This window comes from Cibotium barometz, chromosome 47 (assembly GCF_041138505.1).
Source record: "Cibotium barometz isolate CiBa-2024 chromosome 47, ASM4113850v1, whole genome shotgun sequence".
In the NCBI taxonomy this organism is placed as follows: domain Eukaryota; kingdom Viridiplantae; phylum Streptophyta; class Polypodiopsida; order Cyatheales; family Cibotiaceae; genus Cibotium; species Cibotium barometz.
The window spans coordinates 2,779,551-2,804,655 of record NC_141092.1 but is presented as its reverse complement, the minus strand read 5'-3'; the positions used below and the strand labels follow the sequence as shown (position 1 = coordinate 2,804,655).

The 25,105-nt window shown below is 38.0% G+C and overlaps 1 pseudogene; it reads left to right on the top strand.

The window, feature by feature from the left end:
- Nucleotides 1-3,986: 3,986 nt before the first annotated feature.
- LOC147611267 (uncharacterized) lies at nucleotides 3,987-4,733 on the top strand (annotated as a pseudogene).
- Nucleotides 4,734-25,105: the final 20,372 nt, after the last annotated feature.

The following is a 25,105-nucleotide window of genomic DNA, read 5'->3' as shown; positions in this document are numbered from 1 at the left end:
CAAAAATAAGAAAAAACTTGAGATTGAGAAGCCATGACTTGCAGCAAAAAAAGTAATAACTATGGCTAATCATGGATTCTAGAATCCAACAAAGAAGACAAGATAAGTGACTGACAAAGCTAGAATAAAAAAATAGTAGAAAGAGGAGTTGGATTCTAGAATCCTGCAAAGCGGGGTGGTTTTTGATAGTGCACATAGGTTAGTTCAGGAAATTGGGTTTGGTAGCACAAAAATCTAGGGTCGACTACAAGGGAGTTGGGGAAATGTATGTGGAGCAGCTGATAGTGTAGATGAAGCCATTCTATACATCCCTCAAGCCCCATCCACAACTGAGAACAATAATTGACTCAAAAGCTTCAAAGATTCAACAAAAAAGCTTCAACATGGGCAGCCCCAAACTTTAATGCAACTGTGTGTGATCATGCGTATTTGTACGTGATCTTTGGCATTAAGCCTTCAAAGCATCAAACCTTCAGAGCATCAAACCCTCGGCAAACTCTAGCATATCCCCCACCAAACAAAAAACACACATGTAATCCACCTCTCTCATCTCTAGTCCCCTCCAATAGTGAAAGAAGACAATTCTTCGCTCCCCCATGCTTCATTTGTTTTGGAAGCCACACAACACACAAAATGAAGAGGTGGGTTCTTGCACAGCCGAGAGAAGAGGCAATAAGAGCTGAGAGAGAAGTGTAGATCATCATGTCTGCAGCCTATGCATCAACAAGAGAAAACCATCATGCTTTTATGGCCAAAACTACCGAGAGAAGAAGAGAAGGCACAAACACAAAAGAATTCTTTTTTTGTTTTGTTTAAGGTGCAGATTGCTTGGAGTGACTGACGTGCTCCCCCTCTCTCGTGGTAGGCCTCCCTCGCCTAAGCCCTTCCACAGCTGTTCCGCGCCCCCCTGTGCCTCAACACCGTCCCAGCTTCTTTTATCCACCTCAGCCCCTACTTTTGTCTCCCTTGCATAAGCCCTTCCTTTTTTCTTATGTAGCCGTGCTGCCACAGGGTATGAGCCGTCTCCTTGCCCCCACCTTCTCCCCCCATTCCTTATTAGCGCATGCACAAATTAAATCGCATACACAAAATAAAACACATGCTTTTATGGCCAGAGCATGCACAGTAACGAGAAAAGAAGAGAAGCATGCTTTTGTGGCCAGTGCAAACACAAAATAAAATAGTAATTCTTCAAGCGAATCAACCATGTTAAGTTTTAAAAAAAATATCGGCTCACCTCCTCCTCTCGTAGCATGCATGCAGTGCTATAGGGAATTATGTCGATTCAAAACAAAATCTTCAAAGCTTCATAAGGGCAAAAAGCTTCACCATGGGCAAGATAACTTCATCAGAGCGGTGTCTTCACTTAGGAGTTTTACACAAAAGCAACCACACAAAAGATTCAAATCAACAAAAAGCAGCCTCCACCCGCTTGATAGCTTTCTCCTTAACGAGCTTGCATGTTTTTTTTTCTTCTTCCTCACAAACCCTTGTGCTTTTGGTGCTTTTTGGATTCCAAAATCCACTTCTTCTTTCAAGTTAGATTCTAGAATCCACTTCTTGTGTCAAGCTAGATTCCAGAATCCACTTCGTCTGTCAAGTTGGATTCTAGAATCCACCCCTTGAAGTTGGATTCCAAAATCCACTTCTTCAAGGAGGCTGGATTCTAGAATCCAATTTTGCTCTTGAGTTGGATTCTGGAATCCAGATTTTCACAAAGTAGGATTCTAGAATCCACTTTGTCTCACAAGCTGAGTAGGACTACCACAATTTACGCAAAGCAAAGATTTAAAAAAATAATTTGCACTTCATGTTTTGTTTTTTACCAAATAATTAAGATTTTAACAATAATACATATTTTTCTCAAAACTTTGAATTTCATTTCACCAATAAAAATTTACAAGTTTGAATTTTTTACAGAAGTGCAAAAAGGATTCTAGAATCCAAATGTTATTTTTAACTTCAAATAAAAAAAAGAATTTAGAAGAGAGAGTCATTTTTTAGTTTAAAATTCCAAGAAACCACCATGATTTTTTAAAATTCTTAAAAAATATAAAATTTTTAGGTGAGAAAAATGTTTTTTTTAAATTTTTAGTCGTAAAATAATTTGTACTTTTTATTTTTTTAAGGATTTTGAGGCAATGTAATAAACAAAAATAAATAAAATATTACTCCTAAAAAATCAAATTTCAAAAAGACAAGCTTACCTTGAAGTAGAGTTTGCACAAAAAAAGACATGTTTGTAGAGAAGATAGTCAAGTGCTCCAAAGCTCCAAACACAACTTACGCATGTGAAAAATGAACTTCACCTTCCCCTTTTAAAGCCTCATGGTTTCTAAATTTAGAATTATTTACTTAATTAAATATTAAAATGATTTTTCATTAAAAAAACAATAACCCTACTAAGGCACCCCTTCAAAATCCAAGTTAGTTCATTTTGATTGTCACACTCTAGGAAATGGAGCTTCTAAGTAGTCCTAGAAATTCACAACCCTTTTGCCCTTCTATCTCGCTAATACCTTCTATAAACACAAATTTGAATGCTAATGAAGAAACTCCTTATTTTAGACAATGCTCAAGAAGAGTTTCTTTTGATGTGGTCAAACAAGAACCACAATAGCTTAATGGGAATGTAGCAGTCAATGAGAGATCGTGAGCAACGATGACCTTGAAGGGCAAGAGGTGAGAGAAAGGAGCGACTTCTTTCAAGGCTGGCGATTCGAGAGACACGTAGAGATTTTTGTTGTGATAGAAATTGTTTGAGGAGCTTAGGATTTCAAAAAATCCAACTAGAGCATAGGAATTTTTTTAGTTTAGGAAGAGGTCCACAAAATGTGTTCTTAAGGTCTTGTGTGTGACACTCCACCTTGTTAACTGAATATGCAATCTCAGATGTTCCACCTTGTTAACTGAATATGCAATCTCAGGTCTTGTGTGTGACACTCCACCTTGTTAACTGAATATGCAATCTCAGATGTTCCAATTTGCAGAGCAAGTTTCTTAAAGGTATTTGGTATAGGCAATCTGAGAATTAAAAAAATCTTAGCAAATGTGGACCAAGAAAGTTTTTCTTTAACATTGAGCACACATGAAACCCCCCAATATTGTTTCCTAAAGCAGTGGTTGGGAAACTTTATCACCTTCAACAAAGAAGTACTACCTAACTCAAACTTCACATAACTCCTTGACAATTTTACTAAAAGAGAGGTATAAAATTCATATGTGGAGTCACAAAAAGAAACTCTAAACCCCTCTCTCACTTCCCTCTTTCTTGAGAATATGGAGACAATATTTCTCTCACGTCAAAATTCCCAAGAAGAGCAGGATAGATGTTTGCCAAATATGTGCGGAGTTGAAATAAAAGCGAGACACAATAAAGACTATAGAAGAAAAGTGTAAGTTAAGTTTGAAGTTCTAGATCTTTTAAAGTGGTTACAAGTGTCGGTTATTTTGAATTAATTTTTTATATTGAAAAAATATTAACACTCTTGAATCTATTTTGCAGTGTCCATTCTACATGCCTTGAAGATCCACAGGGAGCAGCAGATCACAAAGTGCCAAAAATTAGCAAAGCACAAGAAAAAGTGTTAAGAGAAGAAGGAGAAATATTTAAGCCTTGTCATTGATGGCATGGATAAAAATAAAACCATGTTGCCTCATTTTATACGTCCTCTTAAGAATCTCAAGGAGGAAGATTTTATACAACTCCATGTTGTAGGATACTTAGTTTTCAATGGTGTCATGTCATCAAGGATCTTTGTTAGTTTTCCTAACATTCATAAAATGATCCTAATTTTACAATAACCATCATTCAAAACATCATTGGAGAATGGAAAGGCGAGCGCCCACACCCGTTCTCTACTTACAAATGGATAACACTAAACCAAGTTCTCCTTGCGTACTTGAATATGTTGCAAAAGAAGATATTCAAGAAAGTTAGGCTTGGGTTTTTGTTGGTGGGACACACACATGACCTGATTGACCAGATGTTTAGTAGACTCTCAATAAAATTGGCAAAGAAAAGTGCATTTGACCTTCCACAGATCTACACCTTGTTAGAGGATGCATATGTTCCCAAGCCCTCCATCAAAATCATGGAAGAAACATATGATTTTAGATGCTTTGCAACCATCGAGGCCACTAACATGCCATTATTTGCACAGCTTAATGATCATATCTTTCAGCATTAATTTAGAATAAGCAAGGGGAGAAACATACTCTTATGTGGTACAAAAAATACTCAAACTCTAAAGATTGGTTGCCATCAAAGGTTTTGAAGTTCTTACTATTTTTTCCTTGTCGTGAAATTAAACGAGCAAAGTACATGCTGCTCTCTACAAAATGAACGAGACACAAAAAGCTCAAAAAGAAAACCACTCTGTTGATTTTTTGCAATGCTTGAATGAGATCAAGGAGACAATACATGCTGCACATCTGTATTTTCTATTGAGCTCTCTGGCATGGTGGGAGAGTTTTTTTGCAAAGCGCAGGAGAAGCTAGTTGAAGATTTTAGGGTTGAAACATATTAGCTACAACATGCATTTGTGTGGCATGAGAGTGGCCTTCGTGAAAGGAGTGACAATGATGTAGCTGTTGGTGCCAGTGATGCACTAATTTTAGCAAAGTTATTATCTCTTATTCATGGAGAAAAAAGAAAAATATATGTTGGTCTCAGGAAGATCACAAAGCATCGACAACAAGAGAAAGAAATGTGGGGGAGGAAATGTAAATGAGCTAAGTGAGGGCACAATGATCACGGTTCTTGCTACCAACGATGAAAATGATAATCCATTTTGGCTTGCAAAAGTCACAAAGGTTTTCAAAGAGCATGATGTATTGAATGCTGTGGAGCTGCATTGGTATCGAACAATTGGAGAAGATCCATTGAAAGGTAAGTACGATCCTAAGATGCTAAATCAAAGCAGAAAGGAGAAGACAGCTTGAAGTTGTCGCCGTGTGGACATGCTCAATCTAGAGGATGTAGAAATCCTTATATATGGGTTTGATTTGAGAACATCTGGTCACTTGCGCAAGACAACCATAGGGATATTGAAGTAAAGGTTCAAAGATCTCTCTTAGTTGTAAGAAGAAGTATTTGTTTTCTGCAATTATTGTAATGTTTTTTGTACTCAATTTTTTATGGAATGTGATGATTTTGGTTTGTTCCAAATCAAGTCCTTTTTTAAGAGTTCTCTTGATTTAAGTGATCAAATACATTCTAAAATATCTAAAAAGATAGAAATATTTATTAAAATTTTAAAGCCCACCTACATAAAAAGTGGTTTATAAAAAGTAGTCCTTTTTTAATGTTTTTTTTAAACAAAATGGACTTGAGTAGTTGTTTGCATGATTTTGTTGTCATTTTTCATGACTCGATATTTGGGGGATTTTGAGATTAGAAGACCTGTGAGATAGGGTTGCCCCCTTACTCCTCCCTTGCTATTTTCTATTGCTTCCCATCCCTTGACTGTGGCCTTGGAAGATGCATGTGACAAAGGAATGGTGACTGGGTTAAAATTGAGGGGTGGGGAACAGCTGGTTATACAATGTTTTGCAGATGATTTATTTCTCTTTTCGGGGGTAGATAATGACTTAAGGCAAGCTTTATGGATTGTGCTGGAGTTTGCAAAGTCCTCTAGATCTAGGTGCAATATTCATAAATCTAGGATTATTAGTTTGACTGAAGATAATGATTTTGACTTGGAGAGATAAGGGATGTAATAAGGAGGGGACATACAATCAAACATTTGGGTGTTCCTTTTGGAGTGGAGGTGTCAAATAATTAGCTGACTAATTGGGTTGATGAGAGATTCCTTAATAAGCTAAAGAAGTGGCCGGAGGGGATTAGGGTTCCTTGACAAGGGTGATGAGAGATTCCTTAGTAAGTTGAAGAAGTGGGGGGGGATTAGGGTTCCTTGACGGGGCTGATGAGAGATTTCTTAATAAGATGGAGAAGTGGGAGGGGATAACTAACTACCTAGGATGATGAGAGATTCCTTAATAAGCTGAAGAAGTGGGTTATCTACAATGTGGTGCTAAATGCTTACATTATGTTTTTATGCCTTATTCTCAATTTTGGTAAATGTCACTAGAAGAAGATTGTAGATCCTGTTAGGGACTTCCTATGGAGAAATGAGGGGAACAATAGAAACGTTGCAGCCTACTTAGCCTGGGGGACAAGTTGAGTATGCCTAAGAGAGAAGGAGGCATCGGGATTTTGCACTTACCCACTCATGCTAAAGTAAGGGTAGCTATACATCTACCTAAATGCCTACATCAAGAGGAGACTTTGACGAGGTTGTTAAGGGAGTTGGTTGGGGATTATAATGTGCTACTCAAAGGTAGATGGATGGGACTAGGCTAGAAAGATAAGCTTTTATCTTATGCTCCCATAAAAAATATAGGTTCTACCTTTTGTATGTTTTATGTGCTAACTAGAAGGAAGTGTTGGGGCTGGTGAGATGGGATGGTTGTACTAGAGCCACAAAGAACTCTTTGTTTAGTTTGGGGCTTTGGTGGACCCATAAGTTCACTCCCCTTTTTGTCATAGGACTAACATACATGGAGATCTAATTAATCCATAAAGTAATAAATAACAAAAATAAACCTTAGATACCATAACATAATTCAAGAGCATAAAATCAAAGAACACAAGATTGGGTGCAATCTCCCCCCTTATGCAAGTAGCTCCACTTCCACGACATGATTATTTTTGAGAATTGTATTCAATAAATAGCCCAAGGATCTATTAATAGTTTTGCATTTAAAATTGAGCTTTTCTTTTTCACTTTTTATAAAAATAGCTCAAGCACTAGAGCTTGTTCACACACTAAGTGTAAATAATCAAAACTCTTCTAGCATATGTGGGGGGAGTATAGCAATGCCATGCACAAGCGTGCATAAATAATTTGTACAAACATTTGGCATGTGGCCAACAAAAATAACTCATAAAATAACCTTGTGCTCATTCGGATATATAATAACCTTGTGCACATTCGCACATTCCATTAAGGTGATTTCTGTACACATCAAATCAAGCATATTTTTCTATGATCATTATGCATCAAAAATATGATAAAATATATATCTGTAAACAGTCCTTCTATTTGAGAAAGCAACTGTCCTTAGTTGTGTAGAAGAAAATGCTACAACAACATCATGCTCGTAGCTATCGATGTCATAACTTGCAATGTAAACTCATAGGTCTGAACATGACTTGGAAGCTGGTCATGCATGGCTCAAGGATTCTTATAGACATAGAATACCACAAACAAACTTAGAGGTTCATTGACCCAGCATGGCTCAGAGGCAAATGCATATGTGCTAGGAATATAGCAACACCATTCATGCACAAGTGTGCATAAATAATTTATACAAACATTTGGCACATGGCCAATAAAAATAACGCATAAAATAACCTTATGCTCATTTGCACATATAATAACCTTGTACACATTCACCCATCCCATCAAGTAGAAAAATATGCTTGATTTAATGTGTGCAGAAATCAGCTTGATGGGATGTGTGAATGTGCACAAGGTTATTATATGTGCGAATGAGCACAACGTTATTTTATGAGTTAATTTTTTGGCCACGTGCTAAATGTTTGTACAAATTATTTATGCACGCTTGTGCATGGTGTTACTATATTCCTAGCATATATGCTAGAAGAGTTTTGATTATTTACACTTAGTGTGTGAACAAGCTCTAGTGCTTGAGCTATTTTTGTAAAAAGTGAAAAAGCAAAGCCCAATTTTATTTGCACAACTATTAATAGCTCCTTGGGCTATTTATTGAATACAATTCTAAAAAATACTCATGTAGTGGAAGTGGAGCTACATGTATGAGGAGGGGGATTGCACCCAATCTTGTGTTCTTTGATTTTACGCTCTTGAGTTATGCTATGGTATTTATGGTTTTTTTTTTAATTTATGAATTTATGGATTAATTAATTCTCCATGTACCTTGGTCCTATGACAATGGTATCAAAGCATGATAAATTCAAGTATTGAATTTAGGTAATGGAGGTTTGAAGAAGAAAAATGGAGAAATTGATTTTTACGAAAGGTTATTGGCTTTGGAGCAATTTTTTGAAGGCTTTTCAATAAATTCAAAAAAATTGCATGGGAAGAGGAAATCTATAAACAGCCTAAACAAAGGATACAAAGACTTTGGACACAGACAGAGTTCATTGAAAAATCCAAGAGATAGAGAAAGAGAAAGTGTGGAAGACCTTTGGGCAAAAGAAGGAATGGTTATAAGAATTTTGTGCACCCTCGATGTGATTGAAGACCAAGGTACATGGAGAATTGATTAATCCACAAATTAATAAATAATAAAAATAAACCATAGATACCATAGCATCACTCAAGAGCATAAAATCAAAGAACACAAGATTGGGTGTAATCTCCCCCCTCATGCGTGTAGCTCCACTTCCACGACATGAGTATTTTTGAGAATTTTATTCAATATATAGCCCAAGGAGCTATTAATACTTGTGCATACAAAATTGGGCTTTGTTTTTCCACTTTTTTACAAAATAAGCTCAAGCACTAGAGCTTGTTCACACACTAAGTATAAATAATCAAAACTTTTCTAGCATATGTGCTAGGAATATAGCAACGCCATGCACAAGCGTGCATAAATAATTTGTACAAACATTTGGCACGTGGCCAACAAAAATAACTCTTAAAATAACCTTGTGCACATTCGTACATTTCATTAAGCTAATTTCTGCAAAAATTAAATCAAGCATATTTTTCGATGATCATTATGCATAAAAAAATATGATAAAATTGTTGAGATATCGAGCTCATCTAGTGAGATGATGGACACTGACGACCCGCTTGGGGGATAGGCCCCACACTTACACCCACTGGCATGGTTGGTGAGATCATGGGTGATATGCGGCCAGTGGGATGATAGGCTGTGTGATAGCCATTCTAGAGATTGGCATAGTTATAGCGCCAGCTCATTTAGTTGGGTTCACACTATAGAGAACCCTAGTATGTATCTGGTTGAGTACCTTTTCATATTGTGTGTACTCTTATCTTTGTATATGGTGTGTTGAGTATTGTGTGAAGAAGAAGAAGATTTTCAGCCTCTCATCTTGTGTGTTCTCTTTTAGGGTTTTGTGAGTGTGTGTGTGCTTGCAAGAGCTCAAGCTCTCTTCTCCCTTGCATCTTTTCAAAAATATATACCTGTAACACCTTTGGCCTATCTGGACATCAGGTTAGCTTCTTGAAGTTGAATAATAAAGGACTGAGGAGGTTGGCTAATTGGTGGGATTAGTCTTTAGCGGGATGGAAGGAGTTGGGATATCTGAAGGATGAGTTTAGTCTCCAACTAAGGGAGTTGTAGTTGGAGAGCTCGGGGGGTCACTATATGTAGAATACCCCTATCGCGTGCGTTCAAGGTCTATATTTTAAATCCCTTATCTGAGATTTTTTTAATCCATATAATATCCCCTTTTCTTTATGAATCTGTAAATTTTTTTGAAATTTTTTTAAATAATAACCTTATGTAAATATATTTTCGTAAGTTTCATGAATTAAAAATATGCTTCTATTGAACGCACGTGATATTCACATTTTTCTGTGAGTGACCCCCCCCCCCCCAGTTGGAGAGACAGGTTTTGGTGGTAGTGGAGAGGGGATGGGTGTTTATTGCATTTGATGAGACTTGCTGGCCGTAAGATTGGGCTTGGTTTAATGGAGTCAAGTTAGATAAAGGGGTAACCGGGACTTTGTATGAGGAGATGAGTAGGAGTGAAGTGAATGTGTGGTATTGTAATAAAATCTTGAGGGTGAGTTGGAATTCTAGTTTCTGGATGAAGAGATGGAAGTTGATATGAGAAGTGGATATTCTTGTGAAAGCTCATATTTTCTTGTGGAGAGCGTATATGTGGGCTCTGTCTATTGCATATAAACTTTTACAAAGGAACTTCACCTTTCGGATTTTCCCTAGATGCAGATCAACATTGGAGGATGGGAGACATGCTTTTTGGAACTTTCCAACCATTATAGGGGCTTGGGACAAGATTGGTAAATGGGTCTCAAGTAGCATAGGGCTGCAAGTGTATTGGGGGGACTGGGTGTTGGGAAGATTGTCTGTATACATCTGATGGGGTTGCTAATTCAATTTTTAGCATTATTGTTAAACAGTGAAATGGTGGGAGTTTAGAAAGTGATGTATTGTGTCCTTGTATATAACTGATGATAAGTTTCTAATATAACTTTTTTATGTTCTCGAAAAAAAGAGCTGAAAGAATGACTCAAGAGGTCACGAAATGGAAAACCCTTGTAGGCTAAGTAATCTTCTGGATAGTGTGAAGGCTCTATTTTATTTTGATGATTATCTAGACAATAATTTATAATGTAATTGGGTTAAGGTTGGTTTCTCTCTTAGAAAAAAGACGAAAACACGGAAACATTGGTCCAAAGACTTTGTCGAGGAAGCGTTCCTCTTTAAAAGGAAGGGGGTGGTCCAAAAGGGTAAGGGAAGCCAAAGATGACGGCAATCGTCAAAGATGACGGGAATGGGACGGGCTTTAAACCAGTAGTGAACCAGTAGTGTAAACGACGCCGACAGTTTGTGTACTACTGTTGCTACCAATTCATGGCTATGGAGCTATGCTCTTCCTCTGTATCACCCACCCTCTCTATCGCAATCAAATTGCGAACGCCCGCACCAAATCTCGATATCACAGAAGGCGCTCCATGACGTTGTTGCAGCTCACGCTCCAGCCCGTCGTCCAAGTCGCGCCCACGCCCCAGCCCATCGTCCAAGTGGGCATCCCTTCCCCTAATCCCACATTAAGTCTCATTTAGCTCTTTGATGCAGTACCCATTCAAGCTATTGCAGACTCTTCTGTAATTAGTATCACTAGGTTTGCTGTACTCGATCGATCATTTGTTGTACTCGATCTAGCTGATAGTATGTGCTCGATCGATCATTTGTTGCTGCTTGAAGGATGTTCTTCTAAATGCCAAGGCAGTACTTGTCATCGACGACGACGCTGGCGTAGAATCACAGAACCATGCGTCGCTGGCTGCAAGGCCATCACCCCTGTCCATGAATGATGTGATGATGAAATTAAGAGGTAACTTTGCAGCTAGCGTGCTTCAAGTTTTAGTAGGCGGGTTGTTGCAAGAGATGAGTGCAGGAGGCAGATTCGGCGTCTGGATTGTCAGCATTGGCTTGCTTGTCACATGTCTCATGTCAATGATCCATATCTGTGCTTGCGCTCATCTCCTTCGTAATTTTTGCGTGCGCTCTGCCTGTAGCATTGATCTTGGCAGTTATTCTTCGACTTTACTTCTAATTAAGGGATCTATAGATGGGTACGTACTAGAGGCCAGCGCACTCTGTAGAGTTTGTAATGAGCACGACACTTTTTTCGGTTGATTTCGTTAGAAAAAATCTATCCGCTTAAAATTTCGTTATTTGTTATAATAATATTTCCAGCCTTTTCAGGCGATTTTATCCCCAAGCTGTCCAAGAGTTTAGTAGTTTTTAGTTTCTAAGGTAAAGTCCTTATTTGACCATCAAAATATGTCAAAAAGCAACTTATATGGTGAATGTAGGCAACTTTTGGCATCATCATTTATTCACACAATGTCCAATACATCTAAAAATAAAGCATTTTCTTTTTATTTTTTAAAGACTCAATGGAGGGTTCACTCTTTAGCAACGTTTACCACAACCAGAGCTTAGAGGACCCCCCCCCCCCCCCCCCCGGCGCGGCGCTGGTGCTATTCACGCCACACCAAGCACACACACCACACCATACCAAGCACGATAATTGTTTGCCTAGCAAGAATCGAACTCTCACCCTCCTCTAGGGACTCGGAGACTTCGACCTTGGCCATCAAGGCTATCATCTATGTTCGTGAAGTAAAGCATTTTCCACCGATTGAGAGGCTTGAGAACTCTTCTTTTTCCACTCAAAAAGCAACTATGATGAATGTAAGAAATTTTTGGCATCATCATTTTTTCACGCAATGTGCAATACATCTAAAAATAAAGCATTTTCAACCTATAGAGAGGCTAGGCTTGAGAACTCATCTTTCTCCACTCAAGTGAGATTTTACAAGTGAAACATGTGTCTCAAAACATTATTAATAGTTGTATATCAGTTTCTCCATTAACTTAAGTAAGGGATGGTTCACGTAGCTCAACATCAAATGGTGCACCCGCCTCCCCCTCTCGAAGCCCCATAAAACTTAAGCCTTAAAGCTTTGAATCACAACCTTAGCTTCATATGTTTATTTGAACAATTTTTCCCACTCATAGTGGGCCTCTATTTTAACTTGTAAAACGAACATTTCATACATAGCAAATGACACTTTGAGAAATGGTGTAAGATCCCTGTCCCCACCGCGCAACGAATTCAAGGGTGCTAGTAGTGGAAGTAGCACTTCTTGCACGGGGCAGGGTCCCGCACTCGGGGCCAAAACCGAACTCGAAAAAACTTCCCTTACCCAGAAAGCACGAGCGAAATAATTTTTTGTCTAGGATTTACTTCATCTATCATACCATAAGAGAATTGAGTCTCAATTTAGGGATCCATCAGTCCAGCCTAACCCCATCTAGACCCGTGGGTTAGCCAACCGCCCAAACATTGTAGTGATGGGATCCAATTAAGAATTTGGTTAGGTTTTATCCCAGGTACCAGGGAAAAGAGTTCCCAGGCCCCCTAGCCGATTTTTAATGCAAACTTAAAATTAGTCACACCACTTACACACCCAATATGAAATTGCCTTTTTCACAGAATCAGTTGTCTTTAAAACAATCATTTAATGAAATCATAGAGTCACTGATCATAATCCTCAAAATCTCCAGTTGAATCCTTAATTCCAATCATTCCTTCATCGGTATACCTATGGCATCATTGGCAACTAGAACGCTCACCACCTATCCACTCAAGGGGCCTTTTCGATAGTTCCTAGCTCATAGTAACCGGCAATATATTCACATATCAAAATGGAATCTCCGTTTGAAGATCAACAAGTTCAACCAATGGATCCATATAAAAGAGCCATGGACTCATCTGTTGAGGACCAGCAAGGTCAATCAACCAGATCCATGCCCGAATTCAGAAAACAACTCTTACTCCTCCTTGTTCCAATATCTTCCGCGATGCACGCGTGGGTATCGTCTCGGCGACCCAGAGCCCGAGCACCGTATGGTCAGCACCCTCTAGGATCCTTCGTCTCGCAGGTGACCTAGCGCTTCACTCATAGGCCGCTTCCTTGGTCCCTCATCCACCGTACCGGAAGCTCACCATTTTAATTGAACCGAGGCTGGTCAAGACCTCGGCCGACCTTGCAACGTGAGACGTCCTCCATTGACTCTCCGTCAGCTGTTGCAACTTAACAGACTAGGTCTCCACAACCTCATTCACAAGACGGTCAAAATGCTTCCCTAGCATTCTTGACATAAAACAACCATTTAAAAACAGGTCATAAATACAGTTTCTATAACGAACTCTCGTCTTTCCTCATTGTTCCACATCGATTCTCATTTATTTCATGTGTATTCCGATTCTCATAACATCATTTTCCATTTCATCACATCTTTTCTCATTTATCTGCATCAGATCTCATCCACTCGCATCTACGCATATCCACATCTCATCACATCACATTCATTCACATCTCATCCATTCAGACCACATCACATTCACTCACATCACATCTCATTCATTTTACCTCACATCTCATTCATTCACATCTATCCCGATTCACATCCCATCACATCACATTCATTCATATCCATTATTTTCACATTCATTCATATCCATCACATTCACATTCATTCATATCCATTACATTCACATTCATTCATATCCATTACATTCACATCCACATATATTTTTGACACATCACATCTCTTTCTATCACATCACATTCTTTCACATACACATCTATATCCATTCTTTCACATACTCATTCACATCAATTCTTTCACATATACATTCACATCCATTCTTCACTTATATATTTACATTCATTTTTATCACATATCATCCACTCATATCCCATATCATTCATTTACATCCTGATTCTCATGACATCACATCTCATCCATTTATTCACATTTATCTGATTCACATCACATCTTATCACATCTACTCACCTCACATCTCATCACCTCTATTCACATCACAACCACCCATCCATTCATTCACACTTATCTGATTCTCATCACTTCTCGTTACATCTATTCACCTCACATCTCATCACCTCTATTCACATCACATCCATGCATTCATTCACACTTATCTGATTCTCATCACTTCTTGTTACATCTATTCACCTCATATCTCATCACCTCTATTCACATCACATCTATCCATCCATTCACACTTATCTGATTCTCATCACTTCTCGTTACATCTATTCACCTCACATCTCATCATCTCTATTCACATCACATCCGTCTATCCATTCACATCTATCTGATTCACATCACATCTCATTATATCTATTCACCTCATATCTCATCACATCTATTCACCTCACTTCTCATCACCTCTATCACATCGATCCATCCATTCACATCTATCCGATTCACATCACATCTCATCACATCTATTCACCTCACATCTCATCACCTCTATTCACATCACATCCATCCATCCATTCACATCACATCCATCCATCCATTCACATCTATCTGATTCACATCACATCTCATCACATCTATTCACCTCACATCTCATCACATCTATTCACATCACATCCATCCATCCATTCACATCTATCTGATTCACATCACATCACATCTATTCACCTCACATCCATCCATCCATCCATTCACACTTATTCGATTCTCATCACTTCTTGTTACATCTATTCATAGAATTTAAACATAGAATTTAAGAGAATTCTAATTTTTGATATAAAGATTCTTTACGCATCTATTTATGCATGCATAAAAATCAACTTCAGTGGGAACAACACTTTTATAAAAATCCTTTTATGCATCTATTTATGCATAAATTTAATTTTAAGAAAAATAACACTTTTGAAATAAAAATAAATCATTTATGCATCTTTCTATGCATAAAATAAATTTTAATGAGAATAACACTTTTGAAAGAAAAATAAATTCTTTATGCATCTTTCTATGCATAAAATCAATTTTAATGAGAATAACACTTTTGAAAGAAAAATAAAACCTTTAAGCATCTTTCTATGCATAAAATCAATTTTAATGAAAAAACACTTTTGAATTAAAAATAAATCCTTTATGCATCTTTCTATGTAAAAAATTAATTTTTAATGAGAATAACACTTTTGAAATAAAAATAAATCTTTTATGCATCTTTCTATGCATAAAATCAATTTTAATGAAAATAAAACTTTTATAATAAAAATTTCTATTATGCATCTTTCTATGCATAGAAATTAAATTCAATGTAAATAACACTTTTATAATAAAAAGATTTTCAATATGCATCTTATTTAAATCTTATAATTATATCAATGATATCCATGCATATTCATAGATGAATATGTACATGGAGTAAATAAAACTATTTCTTTTAGAATGCAGAAACGGTGGGGATTACTCTTTTAGAATAACATAAAGATATACTTTATTTCCACAAAATTTAAGAAAATTTTGCCATAACCTCCTTTGTATGGCTGACCATTTCTTAATTTTTACATTCTAATATCACTTTAAAATTAATCTCAATTTGAAGAAAAGTAATCTAACCTATTCAATTTTCACTTTCTAAAGAGTAAACAATAAGAAAAGTTTAAATCAATTTATTTGTTATACATATTAGGATAAAGAAGGGCTGAATTCTTAAAGAAGAGAAGGGGGTAGCCTTTTCATCAAGGCATATCATCAAGATTCACTAAAAAAGCAAAGAAATCATAAAGCCATAGATTAGAAATTAAAAAAGTAGAGTTTGTAGCTTATATGGAGTTTTGTGAGCTTTCCTTTGGCTTGAGGGATTGAGGGTTCTACTCTTGTTTGGATCAAGAGTGGCCATTGATTCTTTTGGAGAGGATTTAGTCAAAAACAATTGAATTATCAAGTGAATTCAATGTGTTTGGCTGCTCTGGGAAGGAGTAGAGTAATAGAGCATAAACACTATTAAACTTTTACAAAGAGGGAGGCTTCTATTTATAGGAAAAAATGAACCTCTAACCAAACAAACTGATTCTAGAATTTTCCAGATCAGTTTGGTCAAATTTTGACCATTTTTGGGTCAGTTTAGCTTACTTTTTGGATCTAGTTGAAACAGGAGAGAGGAGAGATGAAAATATCTCATTATTTATGAGTTTAAAACTCCTCTACACATGTGAAATAGGTGCCTCCTTCATGGGGGGAGATCCCCACACTGAGGTGTCAAAAATGCATCATTTCCTCTCAATATCTCTTCTTTTTTAACTAATAAACCTTGTCCTTAGTCAACTCTTCATCTTATGTGAGCATTTACTCATTTTGGGGGATTTTTTTTATTCTTCAATTTATCTCCTCCCTACATTTGGATTAATCTTATTGGTCCATAGGAACCTTAATTGGAGCATAATTCAAAAATTTCTGAAAATCTAGACCCTTAGGCTAAGGTTCTTTATACCTATTTTTAATTAATTCCAATTGCACATTGGAAAGTTCTTTTGGAATTTTTGTTTTAGGGAAAACCATTTTAGACACTAGGAGGATTTTTATATCCAAAAATATCTCAATTTTGAATTACCTTCCTCTAGACATTTTCTCTCTCTAGGCCAAAACAGGGTAAAACAGGATCTTTCTTTTATTTCAGAGAGGGGAATAATTATAAGATCAGAAGGGGAGGTTCTTACACCTGCACACCTCAAAAGTCGGAGGGAGGAATCTTACATCTTACCCCACTTAAAAAACGCAAGATGTCCTCATCTCGCAAAATTAGAGGAAAACTTAAGATCCAACTGTTTTTGGGGTTCCTTATAGTCTGGTGAACCCAAAAGAATCCTGGGATAAAGATCCCTTATATAGAACTCATCATTAGATATCAATTCACTCAGATCACAACATTCAAATCCTTATCAAGTCCTCCATGGGAATTTTCAATTATATAAATTTTGAATTTGACATCCCTTAGCTTGATCCACTGGATCAAGTGTTAACAGTAGCAATCTGTCTCGGCACAATGCACTAATCTCATAGTGATTTACTGAAGTCATTTACGTCATTCTAGTTATGAACATCATCACAGCAGGGACTTGTCCCATTCATCCTCATTATGGTCTTGCTCAGCTTATTACATTTCAACCAAAATTCAGGAATCATCATTTTTCAATCAAAATCCAAATCAACTCATCAGTTCTCAACAAGAATTTAAAAATTATATCAACCACATTAGATTTACTCGTATATACTACCAGTAAAGAGCTACAGTTATACCCTCAGTATATACGGGTAGTCTCACGATCTTTAGAACTCTAAGGTAAATACCATCATGTCTAGGTCTCAAGCAAGTCAGGGATTCCATGAAATTGCGGTACTTCCATCTGAAGACCCAATTACCAATTTATGAATTTCAGTCTGAATAACAATTTGTATGAATTTTATCACACAATTACAACCTTTTATTGCTACTTCATAAATTTTTAACATTTTTGGCTTCTTGGTTGATCCACATTAGTCAATTTGCTCTGATACCAGCTGTAAGATCCCTGTCCCCACCGCGCAACGAATTCATGGGTGCTAGTAGCGAAAGTAGCACTTCTTGCGTGGGGCAGGGTCCCTCACTTGGGGCCTCGCCCACGGATATCCGGACAAGAGACTAATCCATCGGTTTTTCCAAAATCGAACCCGGAAAAACTTCCCTTACCCGAAAAGCATGGGCGATTCCTCCAAGATATTTTTTCTCTAATGTAGTCAAAAGCCTTAACTAACTGAACTGATCTGACCGAACCTATAAGTCCCATAGTTAGATCAGGGAAAAGATTGCACTTGGATCATAGAGACCAACGCTTTTTTCCTCATTGAGAGGCACAGCCATTGATTCTTTCCCATAGAATAATTTTTTGTCCGGGATTTACTTCATCTATCGTACCATAACAGAATTGAGTCTCAATTTAGGGATCCATCAGTCTAACCTACTACACGAGACGTCCTCCATTGACTCTCCGTCAACTATTGCAACTTAACAGACTAGGTCTCCACAACCTCATTCACAAGATGGTCAAAATGCTTACCTAGCATTCTTGACATAAAACAACCATTTAAAAACAGGTCATAAATACAGTTTCTATAACGAACTCTCGTCTTTCCACATTGTTCCACATCAATTCTCATTTATTTCATGTGTATTCCCCTCATCACATCATTTTCCATTTCATCACATCTTTTCTCATTAGGAGGGAGTGACAGATGGAGCTCAATTAACAGCACCCGAGGGAATGGAAGAAGGTCAGGAAATGGAAGAAGGTCTAATGGAAGAAATGTTGGATGCCTTCATCGAGCAACAAGAAGCTCTCTTCGAGGAGCATGAACATGAAGATCATCAACCACGACATTCTCAACGGTCAAATTATGAACCAGAGGAAGAGGCCATGCGTAAACTTGCACGCCTTCCATTATACAATGGTGCCAACATATCTGTATTGCGTGCATCTCTTACGATGCTAAATTTGCAGTCAATTTTTGGATGGTCTAATACAAGTGTCACTAAACTATTCAAGTAAGGACTTTTTTTGGAGATTACACCTACTGTTGAAATGATAAATTATCAACTTGTATTTGAGAAAATCTTAATAGTAACGATTAGATATTGCCATACTTGCAGGCTTTTGAAAGACCAGATATTGCCCCCTGGCAACGAGATGCCTCCATCTCGTGCAGATGCAAAGAAGTTATTGAAATCCATAGGCATGGATTACAATAATATTCATGCTTGTCGCAATGATTGTTGCATCTTCTGCCATGAATATGAGCATTTGCAAGAATGTCCCCATTGTGGCTCTAACAGATATAGAGAAGATGTTCAGGGGGAAGCTGTCCCAGTAAAAGTTCTCAGGCACTTTCCAATCATCCCAAGAATAAAAAGCATGTTCAGGTGCAAATCTATAGCAAGCTTGATGACATGGCATGTCACAACTCGATCCATAGATGAAGTGATGCGTGTGCCTGCTGACTCACCTGCATGGAGACACATTGAAGAGAAATGGCCGGCTTTTAAGGAAGAACCTCAAAACCTCCGTCTTGGCCTAGCAATGGATGGTGTAAACCCTTTTGGTTTAAGGAGCTCTTCATGGAGCACATGGCCTGTTTGCCTTGTGAATTATAATCTTCCGCCATGGTTAGCAATAAAGAAAGGTCATTTATTGCTCTCATTAATAGTTCCAGGAAAGTACAAGGTGAAGAACATGGATGTATATTTGGCACCACTTATTGATGAGTTACGCACCTTGTGGAACGGAATTGAAGTGAAGGACATGTCAAAGTAGCAGAGTGGCCAAAGACTTACAACTGTGCAAGGTATTCTCATGTGGACAATGCATGATTGGCCTGGCTATGGAGAATGCTCAGGTTTGTCTATATCGGGTTACAATGCATGTCCTGTATGTGGTCCTCGACTTGATTCAGGATACTCAAAAGCATTACGAAAGAATGTCTACCAAGGACATGTTAGGTATCTTCCAGAAAATCATGAATTGCCGATATCAACAATGAAGAGGAGCAAGCAATTGAAGAGGAGCAACTAGAGCAAGATCCAAATGAAGAGGTGCAAACCAAGGAAGCTGAAAAACATGTTGAGGAAGAAGACATAGATGATGAAGACATCCTTCATCAAGGGACTTTTAATGATGAGGATGCTGAAATGTACATAGACATAGATCTCTTTGGGGCTACTGATCTTAATGAGGATGATAGAATAGATAATGATTTTTAAAATGATGTATCTTAATGATTATGCAAATAGTTATGACATATTTGTAATGGTTTTATGACATTGAAGGTCCTTTCATTGTTTACCATTGTTAATGTTTACCATCATAATCACTACTGTAGGAGCAAGTTGATATAGTTTTACCAATGTTGTTTATCATTGTTGATGTTTGTCATATGGTTCTTTCATTGTTTACCGTGTAATTTTCATTTCGCACAAGTTTGTCATATGGTTTTTTGTCCAACAGGCCATGGGTGACTCACCGCCCTACGACTACAGTCCAGATTTCTCATTTAATCCTACACCACAGGGCATGAGTCCCCAGCAGTTATATGGTTTTCTTTCGTCCATGACTCCAGAGCAGAGAGCCATGGCTCAGAGTTATTGGGGTTCTGGAGCAGGGACATTTGCCTCACCATCTGGCTTCCCGATGCCAGTTCCCACACCCGTGGGTACGACAGCAGCTCCCACACCTCATACCACACAGCCTTCCACTCCTCTTATAGCTCGATCTACCACCTCTTCACATAGACGGCGCTCACGTAGTAGGTCTTCAGGGGGAGGTTGTTGTGGTGGTAGTGCCACAGATGCTGTGACACCACCACGTGAGCGTCGTCCTTCGCTCTCATCTGTTGATAGCACACCCATAGGGTCACCTTCCACTCCCTGGGGTGCACATGACCATGACAACAGCAAGATTTACACAATTAGGGATGGGGCACCAATAATGGATAGTGCAGGGAAGGCAATGAAGACACGCATTCGACAATTGTGCACTATACAGTTTCACGACTCTGTCATGACTAAATGGGATCAGCAAGATAAGGGAAAGAAAAATTATATAAATACAAAGATAAAGCAAGAGTTTCAGCCATCTGACCCTATGAATGTTGTCTCTAATGAGTGGATACAGTATACAGCTCGCATTTTGATGGGGCATCGTAGGTCAGAGGCGAGGGATGCATTTAGAGAGGGGAAAGAGAAACCTGTTTGGCTAGATGACAGGAAGTGGGCAGCCATTGCTCAGGAGCTCACCGAGACACCAGAGAGGTTTCAACAACAAAGAGAGGCGGCAAGGGCAAGACTCCAAACAGTAGGGGCTTCTCATCTTGGGAGTGGTGGTTACGAAACCATGCGCCATGAATTCGTAAGTATTTGTAGCAATTTTATTTATGTAAATGTATGTATGTGGGCTAAATGTTGATTTCTAAAAGTTATAATTGTTAATCGTTTGTGCAGGAGTTTTCCATGAATCGCCCACCAAGTAGGCGAGAGGAGAAGTACGCTCACAAACATGGCCTTGTGGCCTTGTTTGAGATGCTTGAAGAAGAAGGAGAGACCGTCAATTGGGAGGCATTACCATGATGTAAGATGACCTTCAAACTAATGAAATATGATCAAAACATTCTTGAGTATTAATGTTTAATTTAATTTCTTGTTTGTCGATCAGGAAAATAAAAAAACGAGCACGGTTGTTTTTGTGCTCTATTTTAGACAGAATGGTGCTGTCTGTTTGCTGTTGTTGATCCTGTTCATTGCAGGCAGCCAGGTATCACTATTCTGCCCAAAAAAAATTTCTGGTACAGCGTCGGTATATTCCCCGGTACTGGCGTCGGTATATTCATTGGTATATCTCTCGATATTTGCGTCGGTATAAAACCCGGTATACACCCCAGTATATGCACCGGTATAGACGTCGGTTTAGCCGTCGGTATTATCCCCGGTGAGCGTCGGTATAGACAACGGTATAGGCACCGGTATTGTTACCCGATGCTTATACCGACACTGTGGTTCCGGCGCTTATACCGGTGTTTATACCGATGATGGGGCTTTTTAAGACCCCGTTAAATGACGTCGGTATAAGCGCCAGTATTAGGCTAACATGTAGTAGTGTTTCTCCCATAAGTTGATTGATGATTCAACATCTTAGATTGTTGAAGACTCCTCTTCCCTTTGTGGACTTTTGAGTTTTTGCTTTGCTGAACATCTTGAAATTCCTCTTCAGTGGGAACCTGGTTGGCTTCATAGTGAGACGAGCATCCTTATACATTATTGATAATATTTGAGCAAGAGTATGGTACTCACTATCCTTGACATTTGAATCCAGTAGAAGATAAAGTTATTCACACTTGGATTGATGAAATCATTATCTTCTTTAAGATTTTGTGTGATAACGGTGAGACAGTAGTTCTCCTTGATGTCAAACAACGCTTGAATATCAGTTAAGAGGACATACTTGTGGTCACCTATTGGATATACATGGAGGATTGAGGTCAAAATGTGCTCTGTTTCCTCTACCATAGTGGGCTCCTCATCTGCCACCTGTAACAACTTGGGCATCAATATTAAAATTCTCACTGAGTTCCCTCTCTGCAGCCAAGTTTATCTCCTCTGCAACCTCGTGAACCTCATCTTCTTCTGCTCTTGAAGGTTCCTCTCCCTTTCCTCATCTTCTTCTCTTAAACCTTTCTCATCCTCAAGTATTAGATGCAAATAGCAAATAAATCCGTAGTGGTACTCAAAGTCACATTTATGCTTGTGTACTAGGCACTTACTCTATGTCTTCTTCTTATCCCCTGGCACCTTTGAAATATCCATGTTTACCTTATCTCTTGAGGATATGGTAGAAACAAGATCGTCCACATACACATACTGAACATTTTCTAGGATTAATGCATCATTTAAAGTTGTCCCCCTGGTATTGCTGCTCTTTCTCTTGTAGATATGTGCATCCAGACAAGATCATACTCTCGATGAAGACATCACAAGAAAACATACGTGAAATTTGAGATTTGGAGATGGTGCTGGCTGACTTTTTGAAGGAAATCAAACAATTTCTCATTAGGAATTTCTTCAAACCCAATATCGGGTTCAACCTCGATCTTAAAATAATGCATCTACAAGTACAAAAAGATGTCAAAATGATTGTTAATTACACAATAATGAAAGAATAATGGAGATCTGCAGTTACAGTGTAAACATTAGTACAACACGATTCACAGTGGATGATAGCAAGTAAAGCTTGATATTGCGTTGTGCTGAATCAAAATATACACGGTCTACGTTACCTAAATATGCATCAAAATCTAGCAATACTATAAATTTTCATTATAACACAACTATGGGCTAGACAACAATCCCCCTAAGGTTTTGTATGCAAGATATACTAAGTTTTTTTTATTAAAATTTTAGCAAACACAACTATGAGACAGAGATATGGAATAGGGATCCATATTTGAGCTAAAAAGACCTTCTATATTGCAAATTCGTATAATGTGATTTACGTTGGAAGTTAGGAAGGGGAAGCCTTATATCACCTTGTACTCCCTTTCACTATATACAAGGTCTATATTGCACTAATATGTAGCAAATGGGCCTCTTAAAGCTTGCGATACTATAGGTTTTCATTACAACGACCGTATGGTTTCACGTTGCATAAGTATGCAATGTAGGCGATCAAACGTAGGGTTCCATATTCACGCTATACTGACCACGTATATTGCAAGTCAGTACAACACAATATAGGGTGGATGCTAGTGAGAGTGAAGCCTTTTATTGCATTGTACTGAATTATAATATGCTAGGTCTGTATTACACAAATATGAAGAAAACACTAAAAAGCGGCATCTAAAGCTTGCAAATCTAGCCTATTTCTATTAAAAATGCAAGTTTGGGCCGGCGATTGCCCATAGGGTTCCAAACTCCAGCTATATTGACCTTGTATAATGCAAGTTATTTAGGGTGGACGTTCTCGAGTGAAGCCCTACATCACGTTGTACTGAAGCTCAAAATCATTTTTCAATTATACATGATTTGCATAGGAAAAGAAGGACTGATGCTTACAATCATTCAACTATGAAAACAAACATTTTAAGACCGATAAGACTTGAGAACTCACCTTAAAATTGCCTTAGGGTTGGAGATTGTCTCATGACATTACAACATAGATATACAAAAATGCCTTGTTAACATTCGGCATGACAAAATTTTGTACATGTCTAGAGTAGTTAATACAAAGATCAATGCCTTCTTACATTGTCGATTATATTAAATTTACACATTGCATCAAAGGTCAATGGGCTAATGTAGAATATTATTGTTGGGTAGGAGAAGTTTGCTCCTGCTATGGGGGGGAGTGCTCTTCTTGTTGGGGAGAGTCAGTAGCTTGCTCTTTCTATGCTTTCTCTCGGGGATGGCGAATATCCAAGGCGGATGCACTTCCTATCGGTTGGCATTTGTGGAATATTATCACGGGGCGAGCGACATTGGTCTTGGCCATTGTGGAGGGGACACAAATGCATATGGCAGATCAAGCTCTCATTTCCTAATATTGTTAATTAGAGTTTCAATTATTGTGTTTCTGTATAGTCATACATCCAAATCTGTATAGTCCGCTAATCGTAGATTATACACATACGAAAAATTACATATGTGCTATCAAAGAAACTGAGACATCATTAGAAGGTGCATGCTTACATTTTCTAAGGACAGTCCCAACATTGAGTGCAGCAACAACAAGGTGTCGTAGCACACTCTCCAACCACAACTAAAGCCATCATGTTACTCTGGGACTCTGCATCTAAAGATCTCCATTGCCTCTAAAATATCCTCCTGGGTAAGAGCCTCAATACTGGGTATTAACTTTCTAATAGATCTTCAAACCATTTTTCAATTGCTAATTCTCTCTCTCTCTCTCTCTCTCTCTCTCTCTCTCTCTCTCTCTCTCTCTCTCTCTCTCTCTCTCTCTCTCGGAGTAATATAAAAAATGATCGCGTGGACTTACTGCCTCACGTTGCCCCATGAAATCGTGTAGTTGAATTGGCAAGATAGCATCGCTTTGACTTAGCATTTATAACAATCAAACTCTAGTGTCCACTACAAAAGTCAATAAACAGTATAAGGTGATAAATCTAGTATCTATGTTAGAATACCAAAAGTACAATTTAGGTCACATGACACTTATGCTTCATGGTAGGCCATTACAAAGATATGGGCTTGGTCTAAATGTAACTGCCTAAACCATGGACATATATCCACATAGGAAACATCCTCTGAAGCTCGGGGGTAAACTACTATAAGAAGCCCTATGTATCACGTGTGTTCAAGGGGTATTTAAAAAACCCCTTACCTGTAAAATTTTCATGAATAAAATGGTCTCTTTTTCTTTATGTACTTATGGTTTTTTTTTTCAAAATCGATTTACAAAAC